We start from the raw sequence: 15,352 nt of genomic DNA, 5'->3' as shown, positions 1-15,352 counted from the left end.
TGATTTTTTTGATCACAAATACTGAACAAGTAACTCCATACTTGACCTCATTAAGATTCATATGTAAAGTAAAAGGAAAATGTTTGTATTCAGAGTTGGAGTAGCCTGCTATGATGCTATGAAAGTATCTCAGTACAGTGGCCTGTTCTTTGATCATCTCCCCCTGGCAGGGTGCAGCCTTGCCTGGACACAGAGGAATATAATGCAGACATCCCTGATGAGACCTGATAGGCTAGTGTCTGATATAAGGGGAGGAAGACCTAACCTATCAGTGGACTAGAAGAGGGGCATTGGAGGAGAAGAGGGGGGTGGGTGGAACTGGGAGGAGAAGAGGGAGAGGGGCTACAGCCTGGATACAAAGTGAAAAAATCATAATAAATACTTTTTTAATGACGCTATTGTTAATAAGGATACATGGAGATCATCTTCACCTCTACTCTGGACTCTCCTTCTACTTACTGGTCATGTTAGGTAGCACTTTTCCCATTGCTGCGAAGAAATACCTAGCAATAGCAAGAGAAGAGGCAGAGCAAAGGATTAGCAGGTAATGTGTTTGTAGCGCAAACATCGTATCCCCAGCACCCAGGAAAGAGCCAGGTCTGGTTGGATGCACCTGTAATTGCCAGTGCTGGTGGAAAGAGTTAGGTGGATCCCACGGGCTTGCTGACCAGCCAGTGTATCAAAAACTTCAAGCCCTAAGTTCAGTAACAGTGTATTGTTCTATGTCTATGAAAAAAGTGTGGAGAAGCAACTGAGGAAGACATTGGAAGTAAACCTCTGGTTTCTACACAAGCCCCCAAGAGTAAATGCATGTGCACACACATGAGTACACACACACACACACACACACACACACACACACACACACACGGTTAAGTATGGAGTAGCAGCGTAAGGAAGAAAACATTTATCACGGTTTATGGGGTCTGGTCTATCATGGTGGGGAAACATGGTAGCAGTTGTTTCCACCAAGGCAAGAGGAGGAGGTAGCTGGTCATACTGTGACCCAGTCAGGAAGCATAAAGAAATGCATGCTAGTTTTCAGTTTACCTTCTCCTTTTTATTCAGTCTGGACCTCCACCCAACAAATTCTGCTGCCCACATTCAGAGGGGTTCTTCTCTTATTAGTTAACTTTTCTATAAGCACACTCACAGAAACTACAAAGAGTGTGTTTCCATGGTGACTCCAAATCTAGTCAAGTTGATACTGGAGATGAAACACCATACTAAGCAAGCACTGCACATCAGCATCTGTGCTGGACACTGCTCCAAGACGTTATTGGCTAAGTTCCTGTTAGTAACTTGAGGCCCTTCTAATGGTTTTTATATAAGTAATAGCTTCCCCTCATTAAATCATAATCATGACAAATTCTAAAGGCCGTCATTTCTGCACACCTTTCCCAGCAATAAGCATTACATATTAGAACAAGTAGAAAAAAATAATCCCTACAAATTCATATCTGAAGAGTCTATCTTAAGCAACCATTGTTAAAACTTGATATGTTATTCTTTCATCACTGGTATGGTTTGATTTCTCTTCATCAAAAAAAAACACTTGAATTTCTAACCCTCTAGTATTTGTGCACATGACTTCATGAAAACAAAAATTTACAGAAATCACAATAATCTCAATTCAATACAGGTAGATTCCTCACAAAAGGGAGAGGTTGGACAAGAGGCACCCTCAAAGGGAACATGACAGAAAGCTACAAGGGGAGACAGGACTTCAAAAAGAGATGTGTCTGTAAGACAAGGGTTGCCATCCAACACCAGGGTCAAAAGAGGAAAGAATCTCTGCCACGATGTTGATTTTTATTCATAGAAACAGAAAAAAAATCAAATTACTTTTTCTAAATCAAAAGTCATCATTAAAAGCAGTCTTGAACAGAAAGGGCAAAGCTAGAAGCCTTACAACACCTGACTTTAAAACATAATACAAAGTTCCTATAGTCAAAACAGCATGACACTATAGGCAAGCACACAGCACAAGGGAACAGAGTTGGAAATCTAAAAATAAACACACTCATCCTGATGACAAAGGGCTGCTGCCAAAAAACACACAATAGGAAAGTTTCCAGAAAATAGAATCAGACATACAGGAAAATGAAGTTAGAACTTTGTCACATACTAGGTACAAATATCAATTAAAAATTAATTAAATATTTGCATATAAAAGGAGAGACTTTAAAACTACTAGAAGAAATATACATAGCACTTATCTAAGCAAGAACCCTTTAAATATAGGAAACTTAAGTAGGTAAAGTAAAAATTAGCAAATGAAATTACATTGAACTAACAAAGGTTATGTATAGCAAAAGAAGTAATCAGTAGAGAAATGGAGATAAGCCATTAAATGGGGAAAATACTATCAAACTATGTATTTGATAAGAGGAATTTATCTCAATTACAATAAAATACACATAAGGAATTTATCTCAATTACAATAAAATAAATAGCCCAGTTACAAAACAGACAAAATACCTGAATAGGCATTTCAGAAAAAATATTTTTTTAACTGTCTAGCAGGTTTGTGGAAAGAGGCTTAACATCACTTAGCAATAGACAAGTGAAAATTAAAACACTATACTGATGTATCACCTGTGAGAAAAGACATTATTCAAAAAATAAACAATAAATGCTAGCTTGAAAGAAAAAGAAACTCTGAGGGTAAAAATGTAAATTAGAAAAACTCATTATGGAAAACAGAATGAAATTTCTTGAAAAATATTAAAATATAATGACGATATGACCTAAAAAAATTCTATCCATCATTTTCCAAAGAGAATAAAATAAGTACATCTAAGTGATACCTGCAGTTACAAGGTCCATTCTAGGACCATCACAATACCAAACCCTTCCTGTTATGTGAACGACCTGGGTTCCATTGTCTAATGGGGAGGCAAGCTATCTTTTTGTCCTTTGGAAATGTGTATCTGAAAATAAGATGGCGTGTTTCTCTTGCAGAGGACCCAAGTTCAGTACCAGGCATCCATGCTGGGAAGCTCAGAACCACCTGTAACTGAACTTCCAGGAAAACAATGGCCTCTTCTGGACTTTGTGAGTACCTGCATTCATACCTACACATGCATACACATGCATGCGGGCACACACACACAATTTAAAAATAAAAACAAATATTCACGAGAGAGAGAGAGATTCTGTCATTTTTTAACATCATGAATGAACCTGGAAGACATTAGGAAGAACGAGATAAGCCAGAAATGGAAATGGAATATGGCATAGTCTTCGTTGTTACATTAAACCTTTAAAAGTTTAACTGATGGTGGCAAAGGGCATCATAGTTATGAGAAGGGGATGGGCAACAAAGTTGGAGACAATATTTAGAGGACATAATGTTGCAAAAAAATAAGTAAATCTCTTTTGTACAGCATGAAAAGTATAAGGAACGGCAATCCCTGCATCTTGTACATTTTAAAAATGTACATGAGGTAATTCATATATCACAAATTCATAAATCAGGCCAATTTATCCATTTCAAAACACTGTGTTGTACAAAGTAAACACATACTTTTTTATTTTCAAGATAAGGTTTCTCTGCCTGTTCTTGAACTTGCTCTGTAGGTCAAGCTGGCCTGGAACTCAAAGATCCACCTTCCTCTGTATCCCAAGTGCTGGGATTAAAGGAGTATGCCATTATGCCTGGCTAATACATACAATTTTTGTTTGTCCATTAAAAATATTTTTAAGAGAACATGGTGAAAGAAAAAAAGCCACTAGAAAGGTCGTGACCTGGCAGAAACTAATTTTGAATTACTGGCCTTTGAAACTGTGATGCAAATTTCTATTATTTTCAAGCATCCAGTGTGGGGTACTTTTCAATGGCAATCTTGGTAAATTAATTCAATCACCATTAACACCTCCTCTAAGGTCCAGGAGCCACAGAGATTTAAAAGATCCTGTAGAGTAAAGACAACCTGCAGAGCTAAAAGGTGCTAAAGAATGGGGATAAATGGCCAACACCCGTTTTTAAAACTCAGAGCACATACTGACTTGCCAGCCTTAAGGGATAGCTAGACTGAGTCAAAGACACAGAATTTCAAAAATAGGTACAAGAAACCCATTGTGTAGCATGAAAATTATCTGACATCTGTCATGAAAAAAAGAAAAAGACCCTGCTAAAAGAAGTTATTTGCCAAGAACTTCCTTTAGAGATATTGAGAAAGCCTAAAACGATGGCAACCATGGGTTTCCAACAAAAATGGGACAAATACCAGGGTTTGTGATGTGGGAGAACAGAGATTGGAACTGTTAGTATCTTGGGAGCCCACTTCTGGGTTGCCTAGCAATCAATGGTGTCATCATGTGCCAAGGGCCAGGTAACCACACCTGGCAGGCATGGTTACATTGCTCCTTAAAAGGATCAACCTGCCCACTTCGTCCCTCTCTTGGCTCTCTTGCTCTGTTGGCTCTTGGCCTCTCCCCTTTCTCTGTCTGGGCGACCCCTCTCTTGCCCCTATCATGTCTCACTCTCTCATTCTCTCTCTCCCTTCATCTCCACCGAATAAACCTCTTTTATATAAAATCTACTGTGAGCTTTATCATGGTCTTCTTTGGTCCTAACAGGAACAAAGCACAGGATGGCGAAATGTGGCCTGCACTTGGACTCTGCTCATTACCTGTCACTGAAAACACAGTTTTATTGGAGCACTGCCATGCTTATTTGTCTCCCTGTTGTCTGTGGTAATGGTAAAGGTGAGTCCCACGATACAGACTGACTGACCTGTAAAGCTTAAAATACTCACTTTCAGGTACCTCACCGAAAAGGCTCCCAGTCGGGGTTTCTGAAATTTGAATGGCTACCAGCTTATTAAAACTCAGGTGACTGAGACCTCTGGTTTTTCTCACTCAAAATATCTGCAGCGAGGCCAAAGCATTCTCACTTCTAAAAATTCCCGTCACTACTTCTTGAGAAGCTCTGCGTTGAGTAATTTGAAGGTGAGTGGATGAGATCAGGAAAGGAAAAGACAGTTGGCTTAAGAAATACAGATAAATCTTTTACTTGTGAGTTTCGATGCATGTGGAATATGTATCTGTGCATAGTCATGTGCACATGAAGGTCACACACATGGGTGTCATAAGTGGATCTAAGTGTCACATCGATTGGTCTCTATCCTGTATTTTGAGACTGAGTCTCTCACTAAATTTAACTAGACCAGATAGCCAGCCAGCCCCTAGGATCCTCTGGTCCCCAGCCCCCCAACAAAGATTACAGGGATGTATTGCCATACTCTATTTTTTTAATCTTTTATTTAATTATTTTTATTTTTATTAATTACAGTTTATTCACTTTGTATCCCCTGTACCGCCCTCCCTCTTCCCCACCCATGTCCCTCTCCCAATCCACTCCTCCCTTTCCCTCTGATCCTAGTCTATCAGGTCTCACTAGGAGTGGCTGCATTGTCTTCTTCTGTGGCCTGGTAGAGCAGGCCAATCAGTTCATGTCAGAGACAGTCCCTGTTCCCATTACTATGGAACCTACTGTGGAATCCACTTGGATACTGAATAGCCATAGGCTACCTTTGTGCAGGGGTTCCAGGTCATCTCCATGCATGGTCCTTGGCTGGAGTATCAGTCTTAGAAAAGACCCCTGTGCCCAGACCTTTTGGTTCTGTTGCTATCCTTGTGGAGCTCCTGTCCTCTCCAGGTCTTAATATCTCCCACTTCTTTCATAAGATTCCTGCACTCTGCCCAAAGTTTGGCTATGAGTCTCAGCATCCGCCTCGATACCCTGAAGAGTAGAGCCTTTCATAGGCCCTCTGTGGTAGGCTCCTGTCCTGTTCCCTCCTGTCCTGTCTCCTCCAATGTCCATCCTCCTTGCCTTTCTGAATGGGGATTGAGCATCTTAGCCAGAGTCTTCCTTCTGGATTAGTTTCTTTAGGGGTACAGATTTTAGTATGTTTATCCTATATTATATATCTATATATCCACTTATGAGTGAGTATATACCCTGTGTGTCTCTCTGCTTTTGGGGTACCTCACTCAGGATGATCTTTTACAGTTCCCACCAGTTACCTGCAAATTTCATGATTTCCTTGTTTTTTATCACTGAGTAATATTCCATTGTGTAGATGTACCACAATTTCTGTATCCATTCCTCAACTGAGGGGCATCTGGGCTGTTTCCAACTTCTGGCTATTACAAATAAGGCTGCTACAAACATGTTTGAGCAGATGTCCTTGTTGTATACTTGAGCATCTTTTGGATATATGCCTAGCAGTGGTATAGCTGGATCTTGAGGAAGCACTATTCCTAATTGTCTGAGAAAGTGCCAGATTGATTTCCAAAGTGGTTGTATAAGTTTACATTCCCACCAGCAGTGGAGGAGGGTCCCCCTTTTTCCACATCCTCTCCAGCATGTGTTGTTACTTGAGTTATTCATCTTAGCCATTCTGATGGGTGTAAGGTGAAATCTCGGCGTCATTTTGATTTGCATTTCTCTGATGACTAAGGACATTGAACATTTCTTAAGTATCCCAACTGAGGATGCCATTCTTACAAGGCAAGCACTTTAGTGATTCCTAGAGGCATCTTCCCTCGAAATAAAGCAAAAAGACTTGTCACACATGATTCCAAATTTACCTTTCCATAGGAATAACCAAGACAGTGCAGTGACAGCCTAAGACAGAATACAGACTAGTGAAAGAGACTGGAGTCAACAACTGAATTTTTGTATACATAATCAGGTGTACACTGACAAAGACACAAAGGCAAGCCTAGGAAGAAAGCACTATCTTCTCAAAATCTAGTGCAGCAAATGTTGGATAAAGATCAGAAAAAAAAAATCTTAGGACCATTACTTACAAGAGAATAGCAGCCTTGCTTCATGTTTTATAGTAAACAGAAGCATGTTAGGTCAGACAATGCTATATGAACTATTTCTCAGTGTTTTCATGAGAAGGGAAAAAAACAAAACAATCTGAAGATGGCAATGTGATTTATTGTATGCACCCACTCCTGTGCATTTCAGGAAAATACCGTTGAAATGGTGATAAAGACTCTAAAGGCCAAAGATGAAAATAGGGAGTCCTGCTCTGTGTCACACTTTGGTAAAGTGGGTTACAGAGTACTTGAGATCAGAAGTGCTTCAGATTTCAGAAAATTGGCAAAATCTTGAAAAACCATGATGAGGTGTCCTGGGTATGGGATCCAAATCTACATATAAAATTATTTTATGTCTCATATATACCTTACACATAAAGCCTCCGGTTAATTATATAAGTGTTTTTTAGTGCACCTGCATTTTGAATGTGGCCTGTCATTGGAGGCAAGTTACAGAATGTTCCACGCGAGGCGGTGTGGCCATGCTCAGGGAAGTTTTGAATTTGGGGGAATTTCCAGGTTTCAGTATATTTTGATTAGTGATGCTCAACCTGACTCAATGTCCCAAAGAAGAAAGGACATCCCGTATTCCAGAAGTGCTGAGCAAACACCCTGTTCCCTGTGACCCACTTTCCCTGCCATCATCACGCAGAATTTTGCCAACTACTAAGGATTTTGCCAGCCATGAGCAAAGAGCATTTGCAGATGCTCTGCAATCTATTCTTGTACTCTCTAACACATGAGGACATCCCTCCTCGGGCACTTGACAAAACTTGGTCAGCACACGTGAGTCTATAAGAAGGAGGACCGAGAATAGGACCTAAGACGAAGGACTTTGAGGTTTAGTTGGTTTGAGGTTTGAGTTCATAGACATATCTAGGTAAGTTGCATAAATTCAAGAATTGGATGAATAACTCAGAGCAAATGATTTTTATCTAAGGTAGACAAGATACAAAACTGTGTCAAAAAGAGGTTAACAAATCTTTTATATAATATATGTATAACATATATATTAGATCACTGAAATTCATGAAGTGATCTTTGCTCTTAACAGAATCAGAGGCAGATGGGAAATGACCCCCTTGGATTTCATTCATGGCAACACAGAGGCGGTATCTGCCTCTACCCAATTCTCAGAAGTTTCTGTTTGAACTGCAGCTGGGAGGACAGCTCATGTTCCAGGTGGGTGGGCTGCTGAGGTTGGGGAGGAGATGCAGTTGTGAGCTTGGAAGTTAATGCTAACCACAGAAAGGGAACGGCCAGGGGTAAAGGTAAGAGTGGATAGCATCAACACAAAGCAAGTTCTAATGTACATCTGAAGATCTCATGCCATAGGCCGTGTCAGGAAACAGGATTCTGGTCCAGCCATGACATCATTTTTAAATAGGCATTATTTAATGCCTATCTCTATTGAATGCCTGTGTCTTGTTCTCAATAACATTTAAAAATATTGTAATATACAGTAGTGTTAACAAATTAAGTAATAAAACACTGGCCATGTCGCTCTGTCAGAGCACAAACACTTTGACACCAGCTTCAATACCTCCTTGAACTGTACTTTACTTTAACATATTGTCAAGAGATCTTGCTCAAAGTCGGGTTCCTGCGTCCCAGCTTACAGGTTCTAGCTCTATAGGCCACAGGGGAAACCCAGGAGGCTGTTTGTTTTAAAAGGCATCAGAAATGCCTCACTGAGAAAAAGAAAAACAATTCAAAGAAACGCTTCGCGCATTCCAAATACCGGGGCAGGACAATGGGAGGTACTTTCCGGGTGTCCGGCATGATTTCAGAGCACCACAGGTTTCAATAGCAGACAGTAATCATGAGCAACAGCATTGTCATGCTTGATAGTTAATAAACCAGGGTCACATCCTTAGTGAGACACAAGCCTCACAGTCCCACAGCTGTATAACGACATTTGCATTTACACATGAGAAGAGGAAACTCAATACAGCAATTCACACATTCAACCCAAGCCAGGCATTTCCTGGTGTCCATCCTATTTTTCTCCAGGCACACAAAACCAAAGTGCCAAGGGGGTAATTTGTTTGAGAGCTTAGTGCATTTTACTTAATAGTAGGTATGAGAATGATTCAGGGGGTGAGTGGGCCTATGGCAGAAGGATATGTGCCTATTAATTCAGAGACCCAAATGAAAGCCTTAAATTTCACGGGTCATTCTAATGGTATTTACTGTAAATCGCTAGGGACTTACATCGTGAATCCGTCCTTTCTGTTATCATCTGGCTGGAAGGATGTTATTAGCTTGGGAATTTACCTCAGTTGCCCTGGAAAACTGTTCCATTACGGGATGGAACTAGGAGGAATTTTGCTTGCATCCAGGGACCAGAGGAAAGCCTGACGGCAGAAGCAAGGGCAGTGCAACGCGCTGAGATGCTGCCGTCTAGAATTAAGGATGTTTAGTAACATACTGTGGGTTTTGAAACCAGCACAGGCAGAGCAAAATCAAGCCGCAACATGGTTAAAACAAAAGCAGGAGCATTAAAATCCAATCATGTCCTTCTCCTTTATGTATTAAAATTGGAAGCTGTGAGCGATGCCTTTAATTATAGTCCTGATGTTTTAGTTGCTGAGCAGTTTATTTAAAGTGACAGAATCATTTTCTTTGCACATAATTACTCCCGCTGAATTTGTTATATAAACAAATAGGAGACTAATAATTCAGAGACAGAAATAAAATTGATACCACTCACCAGACAATAATCTTAATGTATTTATGACAGATTGCTGATTCACATGTAATTTAGTCTGAGAGTTACCTAATTAGAGAGAAAATCATTATAAGCTTACTTTTTTAGCAGGATATGAAACTAAAGAACCAACAGTGTTAGGGGGGGAAAAGTACATGAAAAAAAAAACACTAAAATTCAGTATTAATCTAATTTTTTCTATTCCCTTTAAATCTGTATGCGTGGATTCTCCCTATTGACCACAATGGAAAGATGTTAAAAGGAAACTCACTTCTTGATAATTAAGGCAAAATTATAGAAATTAGTCTAGAAAAAAAGGGGGGCCACTGTGTAAGTAGTGGCCTTCCCTATCAAAGGACACACTGGAACAGATAAAGGAGACCCTCATACCACGTGACAGACTTGGTGTCATGGGATCCTGAAGCTTGCTGCCACTTGGTCACCCCAGAATCTGATCATTAACAAAATCCAGCTCTACTTCCCTGAATGTTTACAAGACACAATTTTATCTGGCTTTAAAATATGCTAGATACACTTCCATATTCCCTTTCAAAATATTAAAAATTTCACATAAATTCTTCTGATAAAAAAAATTTAAAAACCTAAAACAGGATACTGAGTGTAGAACTCAGTAGCAAAGCATTACTGATACATGTAATATGATATATGCATACATATTAACTATATTTTGTTTTTCTTTGCTATTCTTTTATCATGTCATAAAACATATAGCATGTAGGAGGCTCTGGATTTGACGACCAAGCCCACAAAAAGGAAATAAATAAGACATAGACATCTGATGTCATATATAAGAAACTTTGTCATGAGATAATGTAGACCCATGATACGGTCGTAGGAATCCACAGCAGAGTTGTTACAGAGTCTCAGGCTTCTTTTATGTCAATATGTTTCCCTACAGAAATCATATCTGAATTTCAGAGGCTGATTTCCTGCTTACTAAAGACTCCATAATCAGAGCCTTTAGGAGATGATCTAAGCACTGTATTCAATCCTACCTTACTCCCAGGAAAGATTCTTATATGTTCAAAATGTTGGCATGAATACTCAAAAACAAACAGCACTGGGCAAATGACAGGTTTTTCTTTTTTTTCAGTTATGAGAGAGGATTAAAAACCACATTTTTATTGTGTCTCGGGACAGCTGAAGATGCTGACACATTCCTCGGTGGAAGTACATCACCCGAGGCCAGTACTTATGAGTACTTTCAGGCTTTCTGCCTTCAACAGGTGTCGACTGAGAATCTGTACTGTTCTAAGTCTTTGGTACATCACAGAGAAATATTCCCTCTCTTGAAGGAGAGGAAGCATACCCTAAAGGTCACTCGAAAATTAATACCAATGAGAACTATAAAGAGTGGAAGGTTAGTATTTGAAACAAAAATAATAATAATAAAAGGCAGTCAGTCATAACTGCACCAATACTTACAAATTGATAAATGTTGTAATAGTGACTCGGTTATAACATGATAAAAGACTAACAAAGAAAAATTAAATATATATGCCTATATCATATAACAGTTTACATGTATTATAAAAAATTAAATATATGCATTTCTCACATACCATATTACGTATATCAGTAATTGCAGACATGTATGATTTGATGAAGATATAAGTTATGTCAGACTACCTTAGAACTCACTCTGTAGTCCACGCTGACCTGGAATTTATAGTGATTCTCCTGCCTCAGTCTCTATTTTTTTTACACTTTATTCACTTTGTATCCCCCCATAAGCCCCCCCCTCCCCTCCCAATCCCCCCTCCCTCCACCTTCTTCACAAATGCTCCTCCCCAAGTCTACTGATAGGGGAGGTCATCCTCTCCTTCCTTCTGATCTTAGTCTATCAGATCACATCAGGTGTGGCTGCATTGTCATCTTCTGTGGCCTGGTAAGGCTGCTCCCCCCTCAGAGGGAGGTGATCAAACAGCAGGCCAATCAGATTATGTCGGAGACCGTCTCTCTTCCCATTACTATGTAACCCACTTAGACACTAAACTGCCATGGATTACATCTGTACAGGGGTTTTAGGTTATCTCCATGCCTGGTACTTGGTTGGAGTATGAGTCTTGAGAGGGGAAGTCAACATCCATGAAGGCCAGAAATCCAAAATGAGATCTTTCTTTTCTTCATGTAACAACAATGAAGCATCTTTGAAAGTGGAGAGTCACAGTGTGAAAGCTCTCTATTTACCTGAACTTTGTCAGAGGCCACATTCTAATGTGCTATCTCAAGGGGAGCAAGTGAACAATAAAGAGATATGAATAAAGAAACACATTAGAATCATTAGAATATCACATTAGAATATCAGTCTAAAACTGATATTCATTATGAAAGTCATCTTCCTCTGGGAAGACCCCTGTGTTCAAATTTTCTGGTTCTGTTGTTTTCCTTGTGGGGTTCCTGTCCTCTCCATAACCTACTATTTCCCACTTCTTACATAAGATTCCATGCACTCTGCCCAACAGTTGTCCTTAAAGTCTCAGAATCTGCTTTGATAGTCTGCAGGACAGAATCTTTCAGAGGCCCTCTGTGGCAGGTTCCTAGGTTGTTTCCTGCTTTCTCCTTCTTCTGATGTCCATCTTCTTTGCCTTTTGGGATGGGGATTGAGCGTTTTAGTCAAGGTCCTCTCTATTGATTAGTTTCTTTAGATGTACAGATTTTAGTAGGTTTATCCTATAAGTCTATATGAATGAATATATACCATGTGTGTCTTTCTGCTTCTGGGACAGCTCACTCAGGATGATCCTTTCCAGGTCCCACCATTTACCTGCAAATTTCATGATTTCCTTATTTTTCATGCTGAGTAATACTCCATTGTGTAGATGTACCACAATTTCTGCATCCATTCTTCAGTTGAGGGGCATCTGGGCTGTTTCCAGCTTCTGGCTATTACAAATAAGGCTGCTACAAACATGGTTGAGCAAATGTCCTTATTGTGTACTTGAGGCTCTTTTGGATATATGCCTAGGAGTGGTATGGCTGGATCTGGAGGAAGTGCTATTCCTAGTTGTCTGAGAAAGCACCAGATTGATTTCCAGAGTGGTTGTACAAGTTTACATTCCCACCAGCAGTGGAGGAGGGTTCCCCTTTCTCCAGAACCTCTCCAACATGTATTGTCACTTGAGTTTTTCATCTTAGCCATTCTGATGGGTGTAAGGTGAAATCTCAGGGTTGTTTTGATTTGCATTTCCCTGATGGCTAATGAGGTTGAGCATTTCTTTAAGTGTTTCTCTGCCATTCGAAATTCCTCTACAAGATCTTCTGGAGGTATCTCCATCTCTGATCTTAAGCTGTACTATAGAGCAACAGTTATAAAAACTGCATGGTACTGGCATAGAAACAGAATGGTGGATCAATGGAACCAAACAGAAGACCCAGAGATAAACCCACACACTTATGGACACCTGATTTTTGACAAAGATGCCAAAACCATACAATGGAAAAAAGATAGCATCTTCAATAAATGGTGCTGGTCCAACTGGATGTCTACATGTAGAAAAATGCAAATAGATCCATACTTATCACCCTGCACAAAACTGAAGTCCAAGTGGATCAAAGACCTCAACATAAAACCAGACACATTAAATTGGCTAGAAAAAAAAAGTGGGGAATACCCTAGAACTCATTGGTACAGGGGACAACTTCCTGAACAGAACACCAACAGCACACGCTCTAAGAGCAACAATCAATAAACAGGACCTCATGAAACTGAAAAGCTTCTGTAAATCAAAAGACACCGTCATCAAAACAAAACGACTGCCTACAGATTGGGAAAGAATCTTCACTAACCCTTTATCTGACAGAGGGCTAATATCCAGCATATATAAAGAACTAAAGAAGCTGAAAAGCAGCAAACCAAGTAATCCAATTAAAAAATGGGGAACAGAGCTAAAAAAAGAATTCTATGCCTCAGTCTCTTAAGTACTAGGATTACAGGCATGAGCCAGGAAGCCTGGCTGGCATAAATAAGGCCATTCTCAAACCCAACTGGATAGAGTCACACTAGGAATACCAGAGGTCTCTGATCTTGGGCTAGCTATCTCAAAATACACTGATCTAAGACCGTTTACATTTTCTCTTTTCTTAACATTAACTAAACATGATCAACTCTGTAAGTGTATTGTGAATACACTCAAAATATTGCAAATTCAACACTTAAATGTACAAAAATCCCCGCACTGAGACACAAAGCCCCACTCTGGAACAAGATCAACTGGGAAAGGAAACATCAGGTTTTTTGTTTGTTTGTTTTTTGTTTGTTTGTTTTCTAATGGAGTATCACTGAGTGTAACAACTACACTCCAGATTCCATGCCTGGGGGTGGTTGATTAACACGAAATGGACTTCATGCTTTGTGTGGTCTTTCCATTTCACTTTTGGTTTGGCTTGATTTGGTTTTATTAACTGTCTTAATTTTGTTTTACTTATGTGTTTTGGGGTTTTTACAAAGCCAGAGAAAATATGAAGTTACTTGTGGTTAGAGAGATGTGGAGGATCTAAACGGAGTTAGAGGAAAAGAAACAATATGATCAAAATATATTGCATGAAACTTTTTGATACAAAGAAAAATGAAGTGTACAGAGTTTGTAACGCTAGTACTAAGGCGTTAGGAAGGTCTGGACTGAGCTGAAGGCTTACAATGTGGGGCAAATACGATGTGTCACAAGATGGCAAGACCTCTCAAGGGCATAATGAGAGCTAAATTGAGTAGTACATGTGGTGTGTAATCCTGGCACTTAGACGGTGGTAGCAGAAGGGTCACAAATTAGAAGTGGCCTGTTCTGCACAGGAAGTTCAAGACTTCAAGTGTGGGCTGAGAAATGCATGTAGTCAACCCCTCTATTAAATTTTTTTTATTTATTTTATTATTAGTTACATTTTATTAACTCTGTATCCCAGCTGTATCCCGCTCCCTCATTCCCTCCCAATCCCTCCCTCCCTCATCTCCTCCCTGTCCCTTTCCAAGCCCACTGATTGGAGAGGACCTCCTCCCCTTTCATCTGACCCTGTTTTAAAGGAGCTGGAGATTTACCCTGGTGGTGAAACCTGTGTAACATAAGACAGGTCCTGGCTTATCTCTGGTACGGAGGACCCTGGGTACCAGCACCTCCAATCCAGTATATTCAGATAATTAATGCTACAACTTTTTTTCCAATCCAATATGGCTCCAGTCAAATGGGTTGTTATTGTAATGGGGAAAGGCTAAACTGGAAGAGAACTGTGCTCGTTTAAATAGGTATTCCCACACACACACTCCCATAGACTCAAGTGTTTGAATGCTTGATCCATAGGACTGGTGCTTTTAGGAGGCTTTGTTAGAGTAGGTGTGGCCTTGTTGGAGGAAGTATGTCTCTGTGGAGGTCTCCTGTGCTCAAGCTATGCCCAATGTGCCACATTCTCCTGCTGATGGCAAATCAAGATGTACAATCCTCAGCTCCTTCTTCAGCACCATGTCTGCCTGTATTGTGCCATGCTTCCCATTATGATGATAATGGACTAAACCTCTGAAAGTGTAAGCCAGCCTCAATTAAATGTTCTCCTTTCTATGAGTTGCTGTGCATGGTGTCGCTTCACATCAATAAAACTCTAAGACAAGAACTATAAAATGAGGCACGAAATAACCAACACAGTAGCTTCTTATATATGCCTTTTAAACCTTTACAAATTCAAGTATATTTTCCACAGAAAATAATAATGTATATAATATAGGGAATTCAGTGTATAATTTTACTCAATAATCAGGGAGACAGTGAGTAGAATGTGAAATGCTTATATCTACTA

The sequence above is a fragment of the Psammomys obesus genome, unplaced genomic scaffold, assembly GCF_907164565.1.
Source record: "Psammomys obesus unplaced genomic scaffold, mPsaObe1.curated_primary_1811, whole genome shotgun sequence".
Classification (NCBI taxonomy): Eukaryota; Metazoa; Chordata; class Mammalia; order Rodentia; family Muridae; genus Psammomys; species Psammomys obesus.
Note: the sequence above shows the minus strand (reverse complement) of the source record.